Source organism: Apis mellifera, linkage group LG5, assembly GCF_003254395.2.
Source record: "Apis mellifera strain DH4 linkage group LG5, Amel_HAv3.1, whole genome shotgun sequence".
NCBI lineage: Eukaryota > Metazoa > Arthropoda > Insecta > Hymenoptera > Apidae > Apis > Apis mellifera.
In genome coordinates, this window is record NC_037642.1 from 8,658,033 (window position 1) to 8,677,846 (window position 19,814).

The window sequence follows — 19,814 nt, forward strand, 5'->3', positions numbered from 1 at the left end:
AGCAAAGAGTTCAAAGAATTGGAATTCTCGAGCAAGAAGGTCCCTTCGTATCAATCGGCCGACTTCAACGTGTACCAAATTCCCGACATCGATTCTCAGAGCAAAGCGTACAAGGAACTGGAATTGGCGAATAAGAAGATTCCCTCGTACCAATCGGCCGATCTCACCTTGAACCAACAAAATCTCGATACCAGCTCTCGGGATAATAAAAAGATTCTGTTCTATCAACCGGTACCCGAGGTGAATCAAAATCCTTACATGATCAGTTCTCAGGAAAACGAGCAAGAATCGGGGAACAAAAAGATTCCTTCGTATCAATCGATCGATTTCAACGCGAATCAAAATCCTTTTATGAACCAGGACCAAGGACTCGCGGTTAAAAAGATTCCCTCTTATCAAACGGCCGAGCTCAACGTGATCCCGAATTCCGAAACGGGCACCCAGAACAAAGAGTTTAAAGATCTAGGGATCTCGTACAAGGAGGACGAGAAAGCGAACAAATTGCCGTTCGGGGATAAAGGGAACAAGTTGAATCAATTGTTCGACGGTTACAAAAGTTCGACCCCGAACTCCGACCTGGTCATCTCTCCGCCTCTCGGCTCGCCCATCATCAACGAGCAATCCAATCAAATTTTATCCAACGTGTTCTCGCCCGAGAACGAAATTCTACCGTTAGACTTGAGCAAGAACGACATACTGTTGAACCCGAACCCGGTGTTCACGACCGAAAGATCGGATTTGACCAGGGCTCTGGTCGTGGTCGACTTCTTCAAGATCGTCCCCGACATGAATCCCGAATCGTTGAGGATCCCGAACGCGCCCCTCGTCGGGGTAAAAAAAAACATTGAAGAAGGAATCGGGCAATTCAGGCCGAGTTACAGGATGGCCACGGAGGGGACGACGGCGGCGTTCATGATCAACGAGACGGCCCAACCGGAGATTCTCATGACCGCGATCACGGACCAGATGATCCGACCTGGTTACAAAACGCCGAAACCTGGCCGCACCTCGGTCGGCGGTGCCAACTTTCACGAAGAGATCGAGATCGAAGGGATAACGATCCCCGAACGCCACACCGTGCTCGTGCTCACCACCGAGTCCTCGCTCGAGCGGGGATTCACCGATCTCGAGTCGATCTCGGCCACCGTGCAGCCCAAGATAGGGCAGAAGCTGTGGTTGAGTAATCAGAGGCGGAAAAAAAAACGCACAGCGTCTTCGGGGAAAGAGGGCGCGGAGGAGGAGGAGGCGGCGAGGCTGGCGCGCGAGAGGGACGCGAGAAGGATGACGCGCGAGGATGACGAGGATAGTCCGAGGGATGGCGGGAAGAGTTTGGTGGACTCGTTGTTGAAGTTTTCGTACAAGGCCACGAACGTGGATTTCATAAAGAAGAAGTTCGGGTCGAAATACTCTCACGAGCAGCAGAATTTCATGCGGATACGGGCAAGCGTCGGCGGTGCAGGTAAGCGGAGCGTCAAGTGTCGGGAGGTGAAAGGGGGTGGCGGGGCGGGCGACGTGGCGGGCGATATCCTGATCGATTCTGATGGCGCGAAAGGTGGTGGCAAGGCGGCGGGGACGCAGGACAAAGCCCCTCCTGGGATCAAGTGGATTCATCATCCGTGGTTCGCGACCACCGCCACCGCCGAGTACACGATCAGGAAAGGGACCAAGGACAATTACAACCAGCCAGTGTTTTCCAACAAGAGTCCATTCGGGTTGGGCAAGGGTGCGAGGATAAGGGGGAAGGACAGGTCGAGGAAAAGTTACTCGAATCCCACGTCGATGGACGTCGTCCCGGGCAGGATACTTCCGCCCTGCAAGGACCTGCCCAGGCATCGCCGCGTGGGCACGAATCACGAGGCGAAGATGACTTGCGACACGAGGGCGGGGAATCGGAGGGGGAGACGTTTGCTGTCCGTCTCGGGGATGGCCAGGGACGAGACGAAGAGGGACGCCGAGCACCGGGCCAACAAGGACAGGAAGAAGATCGAGGAGCACGCCAACGAGAACAATTTCATCAGCGACGATGGCCCCGATATCGATTACGACGACGCGTCCGTGCATCGTAAACGTTTGAAACCGATTCGCGACAAAAATCACGAGAAAGCGAAGAAGGAGGACGACTCGACGAGGGTGAAGCGGAAGAAGAAGAAGGGCGATAAGAAGCAGGAGTTGGTCTCCTCGTCGCAAGAATTGCCGGACGAGGATGATTACAACGAGTCCGAGGGGCAGATGGACGAGGATAACGATAAAACGGTGCCTGTGGATCAGGGGCCGAAGAAGGGGATGGACAACGACAAGGTCGAGAATCTGGACGATTCGGTGGAGAATTTCGACTCGAATCCGACGTTGGAGAATCTTTTGGAGAAGGAGTCGGACGAGGGGTCCAAGATATCGGAGGAGGAGCAGACGGACGAGTCTTACAATCAGTTGATCAACGACGTTTCCTCTATGGAGGATTTCGATAAATATTCCAACGATTTCAAGAACGGGAATCAGATACGATCGGTGGAGAACGGTGGCGACAGCAAATTGGAGAACAACGATCTCCAGGAGAGCGACGACCACGGGAAGAATTACGAGATTTCCCTGACGGGGAAGATCCACTTGGAGAGCGATTCGTACGGGCGGCCCGTTTCCATCAGTTTCAACGCGGAGCCCGAGTTCTTCAAAGAGAACACCATCGACGACGAGAAAACGAGCAACTACGGGAATCGGTTCCCGCTGGAGTCGCCCAATTCTTTCGCCGACTCGTCGGACGCCCTCGTCTCCGGCGAGACGGACAACGCTAATTTTTTGTCCGACGTTTTCGACTCCGGCCCGTCCGTCAACGCGCCGCTCGACCAGATCGACGATCGGTCGGTGGCCAGGGAATACCTGCTCGACACGGTGCGCGCCAAGAACCGGAACACGGGCAAATACAGGGGCGACTCGGATGCGGCGGAGGTTGAGCGGCAGAGGTTGCTCTACCTGCAGAAGAAATCCGTGGACAACGTTGCGTCGTCGGAGGACGACGAGGACGTCGACTCGCCTTCGTTGGGCCAACACGAACCGTCGCCCCTCGACGAGAAAAATTGGAAGAGGACCCTCAAACGTTCGAAGAAGGAGTCCACGAAATTCTCGGCGGCCAACGAAAACGACGTTCAACGGGAGGCGGAAATGGAGGAGCAGGAGGAGTCGCCCGACACGAACCGCGACGATCCCGTCAACATGGACGATCCGAAGGACAAGATCGCGTTGAGCGACGAGGAGTCGATGAAGATAAACGACGAATTTCTCGACAATTTGCCCCAAGTCTCCCTGGACTTGTCCGACTTGCCCGACAGCTCTTTCCTCAAACCGGACGTAGGGAGCCGGGAGGCCGTTATAGAGGACAGCCTGAGCAACCAGGGACAGACCGAGCGTTGTTTCGCGCCAAATTTCACGACAATAAGCATCCAATTGCCCATAAACATCACGTTCACCGACAAACGTCTAGGCGTGTTGGCGTCTGACGGCGATCTCAGTATTCACGACGTGAAGATGGCCGCCTCTATGAACACGACGAAGATGGAGCAACGGCCGAAGAACGTCTCGACGCCGACCAGCATCGAGACGACGACGATAATAAGCAGCGCGAACGAAACCGTGATACAGGCGGAGCTATCCTATCCGGAGCACGTGGCCCCGAAGAATATTACCGCGCTCGCGATGGAGATGGAGAAGCAGGAGAAGGCGGCAGCGGGGACGTTTCCGTCCGAGACGACCACGATAATAAGCAGCTCGAACGAGACCGTTCTACAGGCGGAGCTCACGTATCCGGAGAAAGAGGAGCGCACGTACTTGAAGAACATCTCGGGGATAACCGAGTTGGAGCCGATAGCGACGACCACGTGCGAGCCGTCGACCACGTGTCTGCCGACCACCACTACGACCAGCACGACGACCACGACCGAGACGACGCCGACCACGATCGAGACGACGCCCATCACCACCGAGCCAATCCCATTCATCACCACCACGGTCGCCCAAACGACCACGTGCATACCGACCACCACGTGCAAACCGACGACCACGTGCAAACCGACCACTCTGTGCAAACCGATCGTGATCCGACCGATCACGACGACGACGACCCCGCGTGCGCGAACCATGCCACCGACCACGACCACGACCGTCGCGACCACCACCATATTGTCGCGCATGAACGAGACCGTGATAAAGGCGGAGCTCAGCTTTCCGAAGCAGAAGATAAGGCCCGAGGAGTTGAAGAAAGTGAAGCCCGATTACACGTTCACCAGCGACCGGACCATAGAGAGGAAGAACATGCTGGCCATCTCGGAATTCGTGAAAAAATTGGAGAGGCTGGTCACGGACAACGTGACCTCGAGCGACGCCCCGGGCCGTACGTTGATACACCTCAAGAAATTCATCATCGTGCCCAATAATCGAACGTTCTGGAGTTTGAAACAATTCGCCGCACCCGGTTACCAGGACTTGGGCACGACCGAGACCGTGGTCATGCTGGGGGACGAGGCCCGATCCAAGAATAACCCACGTTCGGTGAAGAGCAAAGAGTTCAACTCGAACGGGGTCGAGGAGAGCTCGAAGGAGGATCGTAATCTGATCAAGGAGATAATAGAATCCGTGATAAGGGGGGAAGATCTGAAGCGAGACGAGAAACGGAAAATCGGGAGGGAAACGATGGAGGACGGGTTGGAGGATCGGGAGGGGGAGGAGGGAGCGATGGATCTGGTGGAGGTGGAAAGGATCGGGACGGCCGATTTGGCGAGCGTGCGAGACGAGGCGCCGTTCAAGGACGAGGGTTATCCGCGGAACGTGGACGACCAATTCCTCGAGTCGAATCTCGAGGGGGGGAGGAGGACGTCGAAAAAGAACAACGGCGTTTGCGCGGGGGATAAGTCGGACGAGTTGGAGAAAAGGGAGTCGTCGGTTATGGATAACGTACGGTTGACGAGTGAACACGGGGAGCACGGTGGCAAGAAGAAGAACGCGAAGCACGTGAAGAAGAAGCGGCGAAGAAAGCGGAAGAGGAAGAAGGGCAAGGGGGATAGGAATAAGAAGAACAACAACAAAAAGACCAAGTGGCCTTTCAAGAGGAACTTGCTTATGTTGTCGGAGGAGGGGGAGGAGGAGCAGGAGGGGCAGGAGGAGCAGGGGGAGAAGCAGGAGGAGGAAGAGGAGCAGATCCAACCTTCGAATCTCGATTACGGAGTCAAATGGAGGGATCGTGATAAATTTTCCTCGCGCGAACAAAGGGGCAGAAATATGCGATCTACGGGGAAAGGAACGGCGAACGAGAGTAGGGCGAAGGAACAACGGCAAATTCGGGGCGGTCAAGATTGCTCGGATCCCAGGCATCCTCCTAACGTGGACGCGTTAAAATATTTAGAATCCGCTCACTGTCTACGCTTCAGCGATTTATGGTTCGTTTTTCTTTTTCTTTTTCGAAGGAAGGAAAAAAAAAAGAAAAGAAAAGAAAAGAAAAGAAGACGACGACGCGAATTTGTTTTCCAGGTATTCGGTGTATCAATTGGAAGAGCCCATAGTAGTCCATAAGGTAGATCTACGGCTTTACGTGAAGCATACGTTGCCCGATGGATCGATTCTATGGAAGGATTTGTCGAACGGTTCGATCATAAGGTAAGACGGTTCAATCGGAAGCGTAGCGATTAAGCAGGTTTGAGATCTTGGAGTCACTAAATTCACGCTACACAGGACGTTTATCTCATCAGATTGGGTACCTTCGATAAATACTATCGAAATAAAGGAAATACGGTGGCTCTTAAGTATAACGAAATGAGATCGCCATCGGGCATCGAATACAATTTGGATCCAACGAAAGATCGCTTATTGGTACCATCGAGGCTTTCTGAGGAAAGAGCAAAGTATTCAGAAGCTAAAGGTTTTCAAAATAATATCGTAAACGAAAAGATCAAACAATATAAGCCATTATAATGTAAAAGAGAAAGTTTCGATATACGTTGTATAGGATGGTCAAGCGAATACCTAGTCGTGGAAGCGAACAAGATCAGTGGGGATGTAGACGAGTGTGATAAGGCTGGTGTAGGATTCACGGCATTCGCTGGCCAACCGGATCGGTGCGAGCATGTCAGTGGAACCTGTTTGAAAAATCAGCCACTCGACTATTGGAGGCACGACATCGTACGTATGACAAGCGCAATAAACGAAGCGATAGTGAGATCAACCTGTCCACCTGTCTCTCATTTTTATTCTCTCTCCCCCCCCTCCCCCCCCCCGCCCGATAATTTTCAATCGCACGGATATTTTTTGTGCACGGTAATCCCATAGGTACCTGCGACGCCGTGCAATTCCTTTATTAATATTAGAGTTATTAATTGATACTTGATAAATGATGTAATAACCGAATTATTTCAACGTTATTTTCTGTTCACGCACAACAATTATTATACCGAGTCGAGAAAGTAATATTAGATTTAACCGGCGACCTTTGCTAATTAGCAATGGCGGTGTACGTGGCATGTAAGAGGGACATTTTTCAGGACGCATATACCGTGTATCACTTGTTACGTATAATGTAATTTTATTAAGTATATACGAATTTAATGGGTTCGTTTCATAAAACGCTATACGAGCTGCGAGGCGGTACATACAATGAGTGAATTCATCGTGGCAACTGCACAATACCAAGTACGTGTAATTTCATCTAAATAAACATGATTCGTATGATTGCATGTGAAACGCTATGCGAAACTGTTGCGCGAAACCGACCAATTCCAACCATCCCAATAAAAGTTGCACGCATTTCCCACGTGAAAAATTATCTTTAATGACTGCCAGGGAGCGTGATGAGTGTTGAATAAAAAAAAGAAAGAACGAAAAATTTTTTCAATTTTTACGTACGATTGCGCGCGGTAAACTGCGCGGTGTCCCCTGCACGAGGTGTGCGAGAGGTCTGCTCTTATACTATTATAATGGATATCAGGAACGGAAGGGTGGGCCGAATATTTGCCGAGGTGGCGGCAACATTTCCGTAAACTGGTGGGTGTTATCGAATCGTTACACGTTCGATCTAATGTGACGTGGTGGTAGGAAGCACGGAAGTCTGGGCGGGCCGGTTGCTACTTCTTGAGCAATTTCGCCCGGGTGCCGAGCGAAGCCATCAAGTACAATGTGAACGGAACCGGAAGCCACGAGTTCCTCGCACTGGAGTACCATTCGATGCACGTGTCTGTGATCGACGTCGAACTCAGGGAGGACTACAATAGCCTTCTCAAACCCGGGTGAGTTCCACAGAGGTGATGATCGTTTCGGGGATACGTTTTCCATTCGTATTCCGTTTGTCTACTTGCTACGACAACTTTAAAAAAGAGAAAGAAAGAGAGAGAGAGAGAGAGAGAAACGAGCAACGTGCCGGGCGGAATGTGATCTAGAGAAACACACATTTCTCGTTGATAATGGCGTTCATTTTATTAACCGTTCAAGAATTTACGTGGCAACTGCCGTACCGACTTTCAATTATTCGATTATTTCGATAGAAATTTCATTTCGACATTGCAGCTAGTTTTTTCATACCTTCGAACGACGATATTGATCAAGCTAACTGCGATGCTTGGAGGTATGGGATAAAATGATTTGGGATATTCGACGAATTCTAAGCAAATGTAACGATCGCGTAACGTGTAATCGTATCGTTTGAGCGTCGATACGTTTAATTTTTATAACGAAGGTGAAATACGATGTTCGATATTGAATTTTCAGGTCGATCGGTCAAATAGACGAGATCCATATAGATAATACTGAAATTGATAACACGGTGATAACAGTGCTGATTACCAACAAAGGCCCATCCCCGTCCTCTTATCGATTACGGATTACGGACTGTCCCAAAGGACTTCCGCCATCGTGGTTCAACGTCGAGAAAGAGACGAAGACTATCCCGCCCCATCATGATCATGAAATAACTCTGAATTTGTACGGCAAACTCCCTTTAGAAGAATTCTCTTGTTCCGGTAAATGTCGTGAAAACTCGCGTCGGTCGATTTCCTTCCCCTCCCCTCCCCAAGGGTTTATTTCCTCGTTCAACGACCGAACGAATCAATTTGAAAGAAAAGAAATCCTTTTCCGATGATTTCATCGTTTCTTTTTTTTTTTTTCTTTTTTTTCCAGCGATACTTATGAACCGTTACGACCAGCTGGTGGCACGAAGAAGGATAAACGTAAAAAAAGGGAATCGTTGCTCTTGCGTGAAAAGTTCCGAGTGCACGTGTATTAATAAAAACGACGAAACAAACACAAGATATAAGCATGTTAAGATGAAAGATTATCATGTCGCCCATCTTGAAGAAAAGAAACTGTCTCCAAAAGTTCCAGAAGAGCCTAAAGTTTCGCCTACGATTTGGCCCGGCGTAATGACAATTTCTTGGCCTAACGTTATGACGATTGTTTGCTCTGTCTCGACCATTTTGCTGTTATTTCTACTTCTTCTAGGTAATCTAGAGATCAATTTGGGATTCTTTTTTTTTTTGAAAAACGAGGATTAAAGGAGGAATTTTTTTATTAGGTTTCTTTAAATGGATGTTTGGCTTATGCGTACCGACAGTAAGTCGTTGGGGATTGGACACTTTGATCGATACCGAAAAGATGGAACGATATTTCGAGAAAGATTTAAGATCAAGAAGCGTCATATTTAACGAATTAGGGCAACCTGTGCATCCGGATACGTATCAAAAGTCTGTCAGAGTGTGCAATAGGTAAGAGCAGAAGAAAAGTATTTCGAACCACGAAACGAAATTCTCTCTTTTCTTTTCTTTCTTTTTACACGTTCAATTTTTCCACCCGATCACTTGTCCCTTCTTTTCCAGGATATCGGAATTTATCCTGAACCTTTCGTTTTTCTTTGTCTATCCGTTCATGGCCCTCTTTCAAAACCCTCGTGCGAAACCTCAACCACCTAGCCATCAGATTAGCACCACCAGCACCACGAACACCACCACAAGTACAAAAGAATCAAAGGTGAAAAAAAAGAAACGATATATGTGTATATATATATAAAACGATCGACGATATTTCTTAAACCATTATATTTCACAAGAATCTTTTTGTGACACGAACGAAAAAAAAAAACGTTTAGGCGAGTTTGCTGTCCGAAAAGGATGAGAGCTCGACGATGATACGCGTCATCACGTACGGCGACACTATAAATTCCAAGATGGAAGAGGAGGACACGAAATACGTGATAGACGAATTGAAGAAATCTCAAGAATCGTTGCAAAAGAACAGATACAAGGTAGGCGTCCTTAATCGTCCGAATAAAAGAATCCTATACGAATGAATTTCAACCACGTCGTCGTTTTCAGAGGGAGCACACTGTAAGGCAACAAAGCTCATCCGATTAATCCGAAAAAATCAGCGTGTCGAACCGAATAGGGAAGGGAGGGAAGGAGGGAGAGGCGGAGGGAAGGTGGGAGGCGGATGGGAAGGGGAGGGAAGGAGGGACACAGGAGGCGTTTTCACAATGCGGATACGTCGATATTCATAAACGTCGATTTGAGAGAAATACACGATTTACAGTGCTAAGCTCGACAGGAATTATACGCAATGCGGAACACGGGAGAGGGAATTTGTGGATACCGCTTCCGGTTGATATCTATGGCCCGGGGTGTTGCGTCCCCGCTTCAACCTATTTTTCTTTCTTTTTTCTCTCTCTCTCTCTCTTTTTTTTTTTTGTCCTCCCTCCCGTCGAGCGCTATTTATACGCCGCGGTGGAATGTAAATATTCATACGCGCGTGTGCGCGTATTTCTTGCGCATCGCGTTTGAAATCGCGGTGAATAAAAATAAATGTTACTCCCCGGTTGGGGGGAGGGGAGAGGAGGAGAGGAGGAGGGTGTTTCAGTTGCGACATTCGTCGGCCTGCCTCCGCGAAAAGCCAAAGGTTAAACCGTGCGAGAATATGGACGATTCGCCGATTGATTTCCCTTTCGTCCCTTTTGTTTCCCCCAGTTTTATTCCCCGGTGTTTCACTCCCTTCTCTCTATCCCTCGTTCTGCTCTGCTTTTTCCTTCAACTTTTTCTTTCTCTCAAAACTCAAACGAAGAAGTTTTGTTTTTACAACGAAACAAGAGAGGTGTCGCCCCGTCGAGTACAACAATACAATGGTTTCGCGTTGATCCGAGTCGATTAGAAGCGAACGATTCTCGAATATTTGTTTCCTCGCATGAATATGATGATTTTTATCGATTCGGCCAATTTTTCTTCTTTTTTTTTCTTTTCTTTTTTAGAGAAGCAAGGAAAACACCTCGACAACCGCCTCGGCCGACTGGTTTTCACTTTACGCGATATTAAGAATCGATCGATTTGTCGGAAGGAATCGATAAAATCATGACGCATATTCCGTTTCACGGATATCTCCCTTATCACGTCGCTCTTTTTTTCCGGTGTCTGGAAACATATCTGCATAAACGTGCAATTTCTCTGGCGACAGGTAGCCATGGCTACCACCTTCATACCCGTCGACCCGTTGCACTACACGTCTCAACAACGAGAGGGATCTCGGTTCCCCGTCGGTTTCGTTTATTTTTCCGTTCCTCGTCACATACATACACGTAACTGGGATTTTACGAGAGGATATTGTTATGCGAACGACAAAGCAGACATTTGGTTGTTATCCTTATTGTTCGTCAACCGCGTTTAACCGCTATTTCGTCCGTGAATCACATTTTTCCCAATGATACTACCATCGATACTTTCCCTCGAATAAACCGGTAACACGTCGCCCCTGTCGCCGTTGTTAATATTTTGTTACACCGAGCTCGCTGGCAAAATGCATCAGAAATGAAATTTTGAAATTTCATCAAACACCATTTTTTATTATTCATTCCAACGACCGCTCCTTTCCTTCCATGTTTTCACATACTTTTTCCCAAAATTTAATCAAGTTGCATTTTTCCAGCCACCTTCGTATATTTCGAAAATACACTCGTCACTCTTTTTTTTTCTTTTTTTTTTTTTTTTTTTTTTTTTTTTATCTTTGATATACACTATATCGAATAATTGATAATAGATGCCTATTTTTAAAAACGTGTGTAAATAGAACGATGTTTTGCTAAGAGCTAAACGCTCGACCATCCACGTATTGTTTTAAAATAAAAACGCTCAACGTAACATTTTGTTATTCCAACTTTTCTCGTAGCTCGTATATTTTTTACCTACGTATATTATCGACCACAGTTTTGTTGCACACGCGAAATTTACAATGCAAATATGTACGAATATGTTCCTGTTTATTGTCCCTTGACTAGTTTCATAAGATTATATATATTAGACAAAATTATCAATTTTTCCTTCACTCGTGTCTTCAAGCTACGTTCTAATTTTTTTTCCTTTTTTTCTAAAAATTACAAATGAATTTATCAAAAAAATTTTTACCCACAGCTCGTCTCCAATAATCCGTTTATTTTATCCGTTAATTACAGATATTCTATAAAATATTTAAAATCTTTCAAACTGTTCTTTGTCCGTTCAACGAGTTCACTTTTTAAGATAACGATGTGTGTGGAGGAGAAAAAGACGATCTCCGTAAATTGTGGAGGTTGTACTGGGCGCATTGTACGGTTATCTGCATGCACCTGTGTCCAACTTGGCTGCCTGTTTGTGGCCGACCACGGCTGGAGAAAGGCTGTTCTTTCTCCATTGTAATTCGGTAGCCTCGGGCCACTTCAGATTGACTGCACTCAACTGACCATAGAGAGGCTTGGGGCAACGAGTGCGCGAAACGGAACAATAGTCGTCACGTCGGCTTCGCAAAAGAGCGTGGCGTATGCATTTCTTTTCGTGAAATATTTTCTGCTTACGGGGCGTTCGAAATGTCAAGACGAGGATAAGAGATCGTGTGACTTCCGGGTCAGACCACGCGCTGCTTTTCTACCAATTATCGCGATACCTGATCGTAGCATAACCTATACATATGTTATATTCTTATTTAAATGCTAACCTAACCTAACGAGCGTCCAGCTGACTCGACGGCGGAAGAGAGCATTATATTCTCGTTATAGTTCTCATTTACACGATACGCGAAAAAAGATTTACCTTCTCTTGCTCTGAATATGTAATTTAACCACCAGTGTATACGCAGCAACGTTGAAATTGAGTTTCACGCGAAGAGATTTCTTGAACGAATCATCGTCATTACGATTAATTTGCACGGACCGAGCGGAATGATTAATGCAATATTTCCGATAGAAGTAAAGGTTATGTGATACGCGAAGATAGAAAATTTTTTAGTCTCGAAACTATCGAATATGAATTAAATATTTATGTTTTTGATTGTATATATTGAAAAATGGTTAGAAAGAACGAAAGAAAGTTATCCCAGGAATGTCTACTCGAATGAACAGTCAAAGAAAAATAAATAAACTCGATATTTTTACTAATCGATTGAAAGATAGGTTTGCTACTTCGTAAAGACGACGAATTGATATTGATATTTTCAAAACGATGGAAAACTTTTAAGATCGAAGAAAAGATAAAAGAATCTTTCGTTTCGAAACATTTCAAAAACACGTTTTCTTTTGTTTCGATTAAGAGCAACAATTAGTAATGATTATAAATTATTGTAACACATACCTGAAGTTTCGAAGAATGTATTCTATCGCAGAAAAAATATTTTTGCATTGGAAAAGTTTACACTGAATACACAAGCACTAATATAAATATATCTTTAACTCTGAAAAATGTCTATGATGCAATTTCACAATTATATAAATATACACTTATTAATTTTAATTCTAATTATTACTAATATTATTTCAAACCGAACGAACGTTAGGTACGATTTTCACTCGATTCGATATAGAAGATGTCTGAAGTGAGTCATAGAATAAAAAATATATCGATTAATCGAACTAGCTTGTACTGCATCTTTGACACAATCGACGTACGCTATTGGTCGAAGCAAGTTTGAAAGTACCATCTGGTGGTCACTAGCGAAAATATTAATTTAAAGTTAGTCAATTCGCGCGGTCGTAATGGTGTATCGCGGTGAGATTTCGTGTGAGTGAATTTCAAGAAGAAATCAATGCAATCAACGTATAATTCAACGCACAAAGGTAACATTATTTGCTTTACGTGGTAATCTTTCTTGCAACCTACGTAAAAACGTCTGACTTTGATCGTAACCGTAATAAGCTAACAATATAACCATTTATGTAACTGATGGTAGTCACTCATGGCGTCACTCATTGCCTCGAATTAACCTTGATTCTATTCTGCTTTCGATCAAAGCAACCGTTTTTGCCAGTGAAACTATTGCGAAATATTCATTCAAATGGGAATAAACTCGTCTGTTCTCTACTTGTATATGTGTTCTGATCGTCGATTTCTCGCCAGTTTTTTCCTCTCTAACAATGGACGCCGTATGTTCGTAGATCGAGATATCGTCGAGCTTCCACACACCGAGAGATCGTATCCGTGACCAATAAGCCCTGTTCTCGGCCCTTTCTCCCGGAAACGCATCAGGATGAGCCGTAGAGGCAGTTACCTTCTTCTCTATGTCGTCGGCAAAGGTAAGTCACGTTCGAATGATAAATACCGCGAGTACACGCGGCTAGCGTGCACAGGGCCGTATCAACTCCATTGCACGCAACCATGTCTATGCATCGCATATTATATCCACATCTATTTTATCGAAACGGATAGTGTTTTTAATTTGTAAATGGGTTTCGATGAATCTACCGTGAGCACAAAATTTTTACGTAGATAGAGAATATCTAATGTCTTTCTATCACGTATATGTATAATGGCGATGACAGTAATGGCGATTTTATTTCGAGCACGATGGCGACGAACAGATGGCGTTAGCGTACGTTACGCGAGTTGCGATATTCTATCTTATTTCGAATTTAATTTTACGCAATTTTACGTGATACAAACATATCGTAAAAGCACGTAACTTAATTTAAAACATCGTATCACAATTGCTATTGCAAAGCTACTTCGGTTCCATTATTCTCGCTGGTCGTATTCGCGAAATTAGCTGAATCGATGAAACGCTACATTGTATTCTCTGTGCAATGGTACACATCTGGTGCCCCATTCGATATATACGGAATCCAAGCGTACAATAGTGATTAGGGGACAAAAGGCGGAACACCATGAATATATCTTTAGTAGATGCTCTGCTACGTCTTTGTCTTACCATTTCTCCTTCTCTTTCTCTCCCGTCACGATTTTTCATCCCCTCCAAGCCGCGACTTCCTCCCTTTTCACGCAATTTTTCCGCTCCCTCTTTCTGTCAACCGGCTTATTGTGCCGATCGTACCCTAAAATACAGCCACTCGAAATTCCGCCCACGCAGGGACAAAGGCTCGGAATTTAAGTTTCCAAGTGCCTCGAACGTGCATGTACCCCTCGTCTACGTCGTATATCGTGCATTGTGCGAACACATTGTTCGATTTCTACACGAAATTTCCAAACAATCGGTGAAAACCGGCCGCTTTTCTACCGCTTTTGACTTTCTTCGTACCGGGAATAGTTTCGAACGAGTTTTGATCCAAGCCGAATTAACATTAGAGTTTCACGGTTGGGAAACGGTTGTACATCCTCGGTTAGCTATTTATCGCGGGATCGTTGTTTATTGGCGTTCCTCCATCGTTATTTACCAAGCAAAGAATTCGATGTTGTATTATCTGCCACGGACTATCGAGAACACGTGGCTTTTGGTGAAATTTAACCTGCAATTCCAATAGACTGGTTCGCGTTTCTCTACCATTTATGGCCATTCTTCCGTAGAAGGAAACACAGTGGCCGCATATTTGCACACTATTATGCTTATTACAGTATCCAAATGCTAATTAACCCGAACAAAATAGATTAAACGTCCTATGAATACACTCATTGTGTACGCTCCAAACGTGAGATATTTACTTAAATTTCCTCTATTTTCTCCTTTCTCTCGTTTCTGGGAAATACGAATAATCGTCGCGACACGTTTCGAAACGTTTTCGATCGCGGTATTCGTCCTCGAAGAATGATTCCCGCTCGCAAAATTCCATCGTTCGTTCGTTTTTGCGCCTCTGCTCCACTTTAAAACGCCGCGCCTATCTCCACTCCACCGTTATCGGTCTAATCTTTGGCGCGCGTCTTTTTTTTTCCGCCAAAAAGAAAAAGAAACCAGGCAGAGACCAGTTCCAGTACGATCGTCAACATTCGTCACGGTGTTTAAAAGATATCTGGGTCCTCCGTGAAGTGGCGAAACTCGACGTGACGGGAAAAGATGTCTGGGACGAGAGGAGTCTCGAAGAAATTCTCGAACTGTAAAACCGAATCGCAATTGCACGGCCTCGTAACGGTTTGCCAGGCGGAAGGAAAAACTTGGCGGATCTAATAAGTCGTGGTCGTTTTTTCCATCCGCGCCTTAAGTCTTTGCTTAATGAGGGGATTCGAGGTTAACAGTATCACGAGATTCAACGGCGTGAAACGAGAAAACATTGAAACTCCCCTCCCAATGGTTGCGCTCGTTTTAACCTTGCTTGTTCCGTTCTATTTGACTCCAAAATCAATTTTATTTTCTTGCTTACTCTTTTCCACGCACGCTTATATTCTTATTCAAACTAATATTCTACGATGATTAAAAAGAATAGATTATTATTTAAGGAAAAGGAAAATAGTTGAAATAGATATCTTTGCGTTTATATCTTATACAATTTCGTTAAATTAAAATCTATTTCGCCCAAATTATATCGGATAAGAATATCACGGAGGAAGAATTTAAAATTTGTTCGTCGTTGTAGTTTAATTTATTCATCGAATAAATACGAACGGTAGAAACGAAGAGAACAGCGGGGTTAATCTTTCTCAGCGAGGCCCTTGGTCGACCGAAAAGATTCTGTTTCGCATCCGGGAACCGGTTCCAGTGAATACGCGTCATTGGCCGATCCGTCCCCTATAATTTTACGTTCGAAACCGCACATTTATCTAGATATTAGCCGTTCCATTCGACGGTCAATGCGCTTTGTAATAGAAGTTTCGACGATAGGCGGCGAACGGTGGAATGGAATCGGCCCGCTTTTCGGAAACGCAGTCGCCGCAAACTTTTCGAATAATTTCGCAGGGGAACGAACGAATTGGAATTACGAATTTGAAGTTGCGAATCTGTACTAATTTTCCCTTTTCATCCACCCCGTGTTTCAATTACACAATAGGTGTTCTCCGTTTCCCGGGATGAAATCAAATGTTTCGCGAGAACTAATTAAATCTGATAACGCTTTTCCGATCGTTTTTATTTCCAAGTAAAACACACGCGTATATATCGACTATTTGCACGAAATTGTGTAATTCGTTGCTCGAGACAAGGAAAGTTTGTTCGCAACACTTTCTTTTCAACTATCTTCGAAGAATATTCTGCTTCGTTAGCTTCTTAAGAAAAGTCTCGAGTCGAATTTGAGGTTGCGAATCTTCTAATTTCGTCTCAGAACATAATAAATGTTCTCCGTTTCGATAAAATCCAATGTTTCGCGAGAACTAATTAAATTTGATAACGCTTTTGCGGTCGTAGATATTTATTTACAAATAAAATCGCTTCACATGCGTAAATAATATATATAATATATTACAGATCGATTCGTAATTGCATCGAAACTATACAATTCGTTACTTAGACAAGGAAAGTTTCTTCGCAACACTTTTTGCAAATTGCACAATTTTAACGATTCCAGTTGAAACTTATACATATACGGATCACTATATCACTGATACCAATCACATATCTAACAGTCCACACACGAAGCAATTCGCATCACGAGGATATTGTTGATACTGTCGAAGTATATTCCGGTTCGCGAGCTTCTTAAGAAAAGCTTCTCGGGAAATTTTCAAGTTCATCCACGATCGAGACCGGTTCACTTCCGGCGGCTGCCACACAATCGAGAATTGCCGCATTTACATTCGCGACGCGTGTCGCGCAATGGGCCCCAGTTAACGTTTCCCCTCTTACCATCTCTAAGCTAGATCGTTGGGCACAGCTGCCGGCGTGAATTCCGCATTAACGCCCCGGGCAACGAGATTCGCACAACATCGGATCGTTCTCGCGAAACCTGATAATAGCCGCACACCTACACACCTTCCCTCGAATCGACTCTAATCCACGCGGGGGAGGAGGAAACTTGGAAAGATCGAGAACGAGGCGAGAGACTTTCGAGAGATCCGAATGGAAGCGAAAGATAGAGCCAACAGAGCATCGTGCGTCGTACGTACAGTGTTTCCCCCACTCCTCCTCTTCCCGAGTTCTTTCGTCCCTTTGTGTTTACTCGGAAAGAACGCGACACCGATGATTCATCCGGCCGTGTTTACGCGGCTACAACGACGTAGCTAGGCAATTAGCGAAACAGCGAAAATATATTTTGTTACCTAATTAGAAGGGAGAGGGGGGAGAAGTTTCCAGTTATTGGTGTTCCACCGGAATTCGCGGAAGTTTCGCAGCGAGAAACTTGAGACGTTAGAATGAGAAAGCGGGACAAACGGAATCCCTTAGCACGGAATGGTATGGCGAAACTTTTGCCAGAAGAGTTTTCTCAAGCATCGACTCCGGCGGTCTAACTCTTCTCCCATCCCTCTCCTTTTTTCTTCTTTTTTTTTTTGTTTTTCCTCCTCCTTCTCCTCCTTCTTCTTGACGCTCGAAATGCGCTTTCTATGTATCGTTCCCTACGTGCATCGGTTTGCATATCTAAGCAACAACGTTTTCCCGTGAAAGGGGGTCTCGAGATGCTTATTTGCCGGAGTGTCGCCGGACACGAGGCAAAGTTTCGCGTATTTGCGGAGTGGTTAACGTGTTAATGCGCAAACTTGAAGCAACTCCGCGGTTAAAAGCTCGCTTACTCGAAGTTGCGAGCAATTCCGGAAGGTAAATCTGTAAAACTTTTCACCGTATTCGCCTCGTAATCTCGAATTCCCCGATTCGAATTTTCCTTCCTTTCCAATTTTCCAACCTATCTTTCTCCGCTATCGAATCTCTCTCTCTCTCGCACACGCACAAAAGAGGCGAGCTACAACGCGTGGAAAGCTTGTTTCGCGGAAGTAGAGGAAAGAGGGAACTTGTTCTCGTGGTTTGTCGTTTTGCCATTTCCCCTCTCGTCGATCCTTAAACTCTCTCTCTCTCTCTTTCTCTCGCGAGCAATTCCACGCTCCTCGTGGTTGAGAATCCCTTTCGCGAGAGAAGAAAACTGGCTACTACCCGCTGGCGCGATTTACCGGGGCGGATGAAGGGCATCTGCTTTTTTTTGCGCGCTCCCCCTACACCAGAAAATATTAGCGTGTATACACACGGTAGAGAGGAAAATTGTGATCTCGAGTTTTGTAAAAATTTGTTTACCAACCAGCGAGTCAGAGGGAAAGAAGTTGAGGCAACGCGTATATAAAGTTCTTCGTTGGATTAACTTCCGTTTTTGCGAGTCCTGTCTTTTCTCTCTTTCTCGTTAAATTCTCGCTGTCCCTTTTTCGCGTATTATACGAATATATAAAATTGCAGGAAAAAGTTTGCAGGAAGATGGATCTTTCCTTACGACTGATGCTTCTCTCGAAACTTATTTCCTCTTTCTCTTTCCTTCTCCTTTATTCGAAATGGACACGGGAGGGACACGACGAGTGTCAAGATCTGCCCCTAGGCGAGAGAAAGCGAGAAATTAATTAAGAAGCGCGAGCGTTTAGAGGGAGGCGACGAAGTTACTCGCGAAACTCGGTAAAGGGTATTACAGAAGCGAGCTCATAATTCGATTCACGGGCGAAAAAGCAGCTCTGTTACGAGGAACACCCTTGCTCCGGGTGAATAGGCTTTAGGCAGTAAAAAACGCGAAATATCCTTACCCTTATTCGCGCCAATACACGCCTCTGCTTCCCCTCCTGTCGCCCGATGCGAATTAATAAATCCACCAAGAACATCCCTTTCCCCTCTCCTCCACGTGTACACGATGTAATCGTTCCCTTCACACCCCGTGTGGCATCTAACATCTTTGCGAAAAAATGAATATCCTCCCCTCGACGCCTTCCACTCCATAAAAAGAAGGAAGGGAGGAGGGAAAAAAAATGGGAAGAGTAAAGAGAGGGGTTTGAAATTCAAGGATTGCGATGATGGTTAACGGTGGTGGATTAAATAGGAGAGAAACCACGTGGGACCTCGAATCGTATCGTCGTCATACCTTATACGACTCGCCCTTCGACTCGATGAACGCGCTCTCTCTCTCGTGTGCGAAAAACATGGTACACGCCAGACCGGTCGAGTTTCTTAATGAGGGAGACGTTTGCGAAGAGCGTGTGTGCGGCTGTGTGGCGCACCTTGGGGGGGAAGGAGAGGGAAGGGGCCGGTGTACGAGTGCACGCATACCTGCACCTACGTGGCCATGTGGTACGCAGCTGGGGTACCGTCTTCTACTATCGGAACCAGTCTTCTTCGCCACATTCCCTGGCCCGGCTACCTGGGAACTCGGTGTTTCGTCACGAGCCTCCTCCTCGTGCTCGTCACTATCCGATCGGGAGGGATTTCGAGGCCGCGTGGCCAAACTTGATTTTCGACCGTGGAATTTCGGCCCTGATGTGAGTGAACGCACATACATATACACGCGTATGTATCGACGCAAGAGGAATAGGAATTCGTAGACGTTCAGTGGTGAATTTTTATAGTTTTTTTGGTTTTCTTGCTTTTTTTTTCCCTCTTCTCTTTCTTTCTTTTTTTTTCGTCCTTTGTGTGCGCGTTCATCGAGACGTACACGATGCCGATACGATGGGAATATTGGTTGACTTATCGGTTCTCAAGCGGCGATAGTTTAATTTCGTTAAAACATCGAG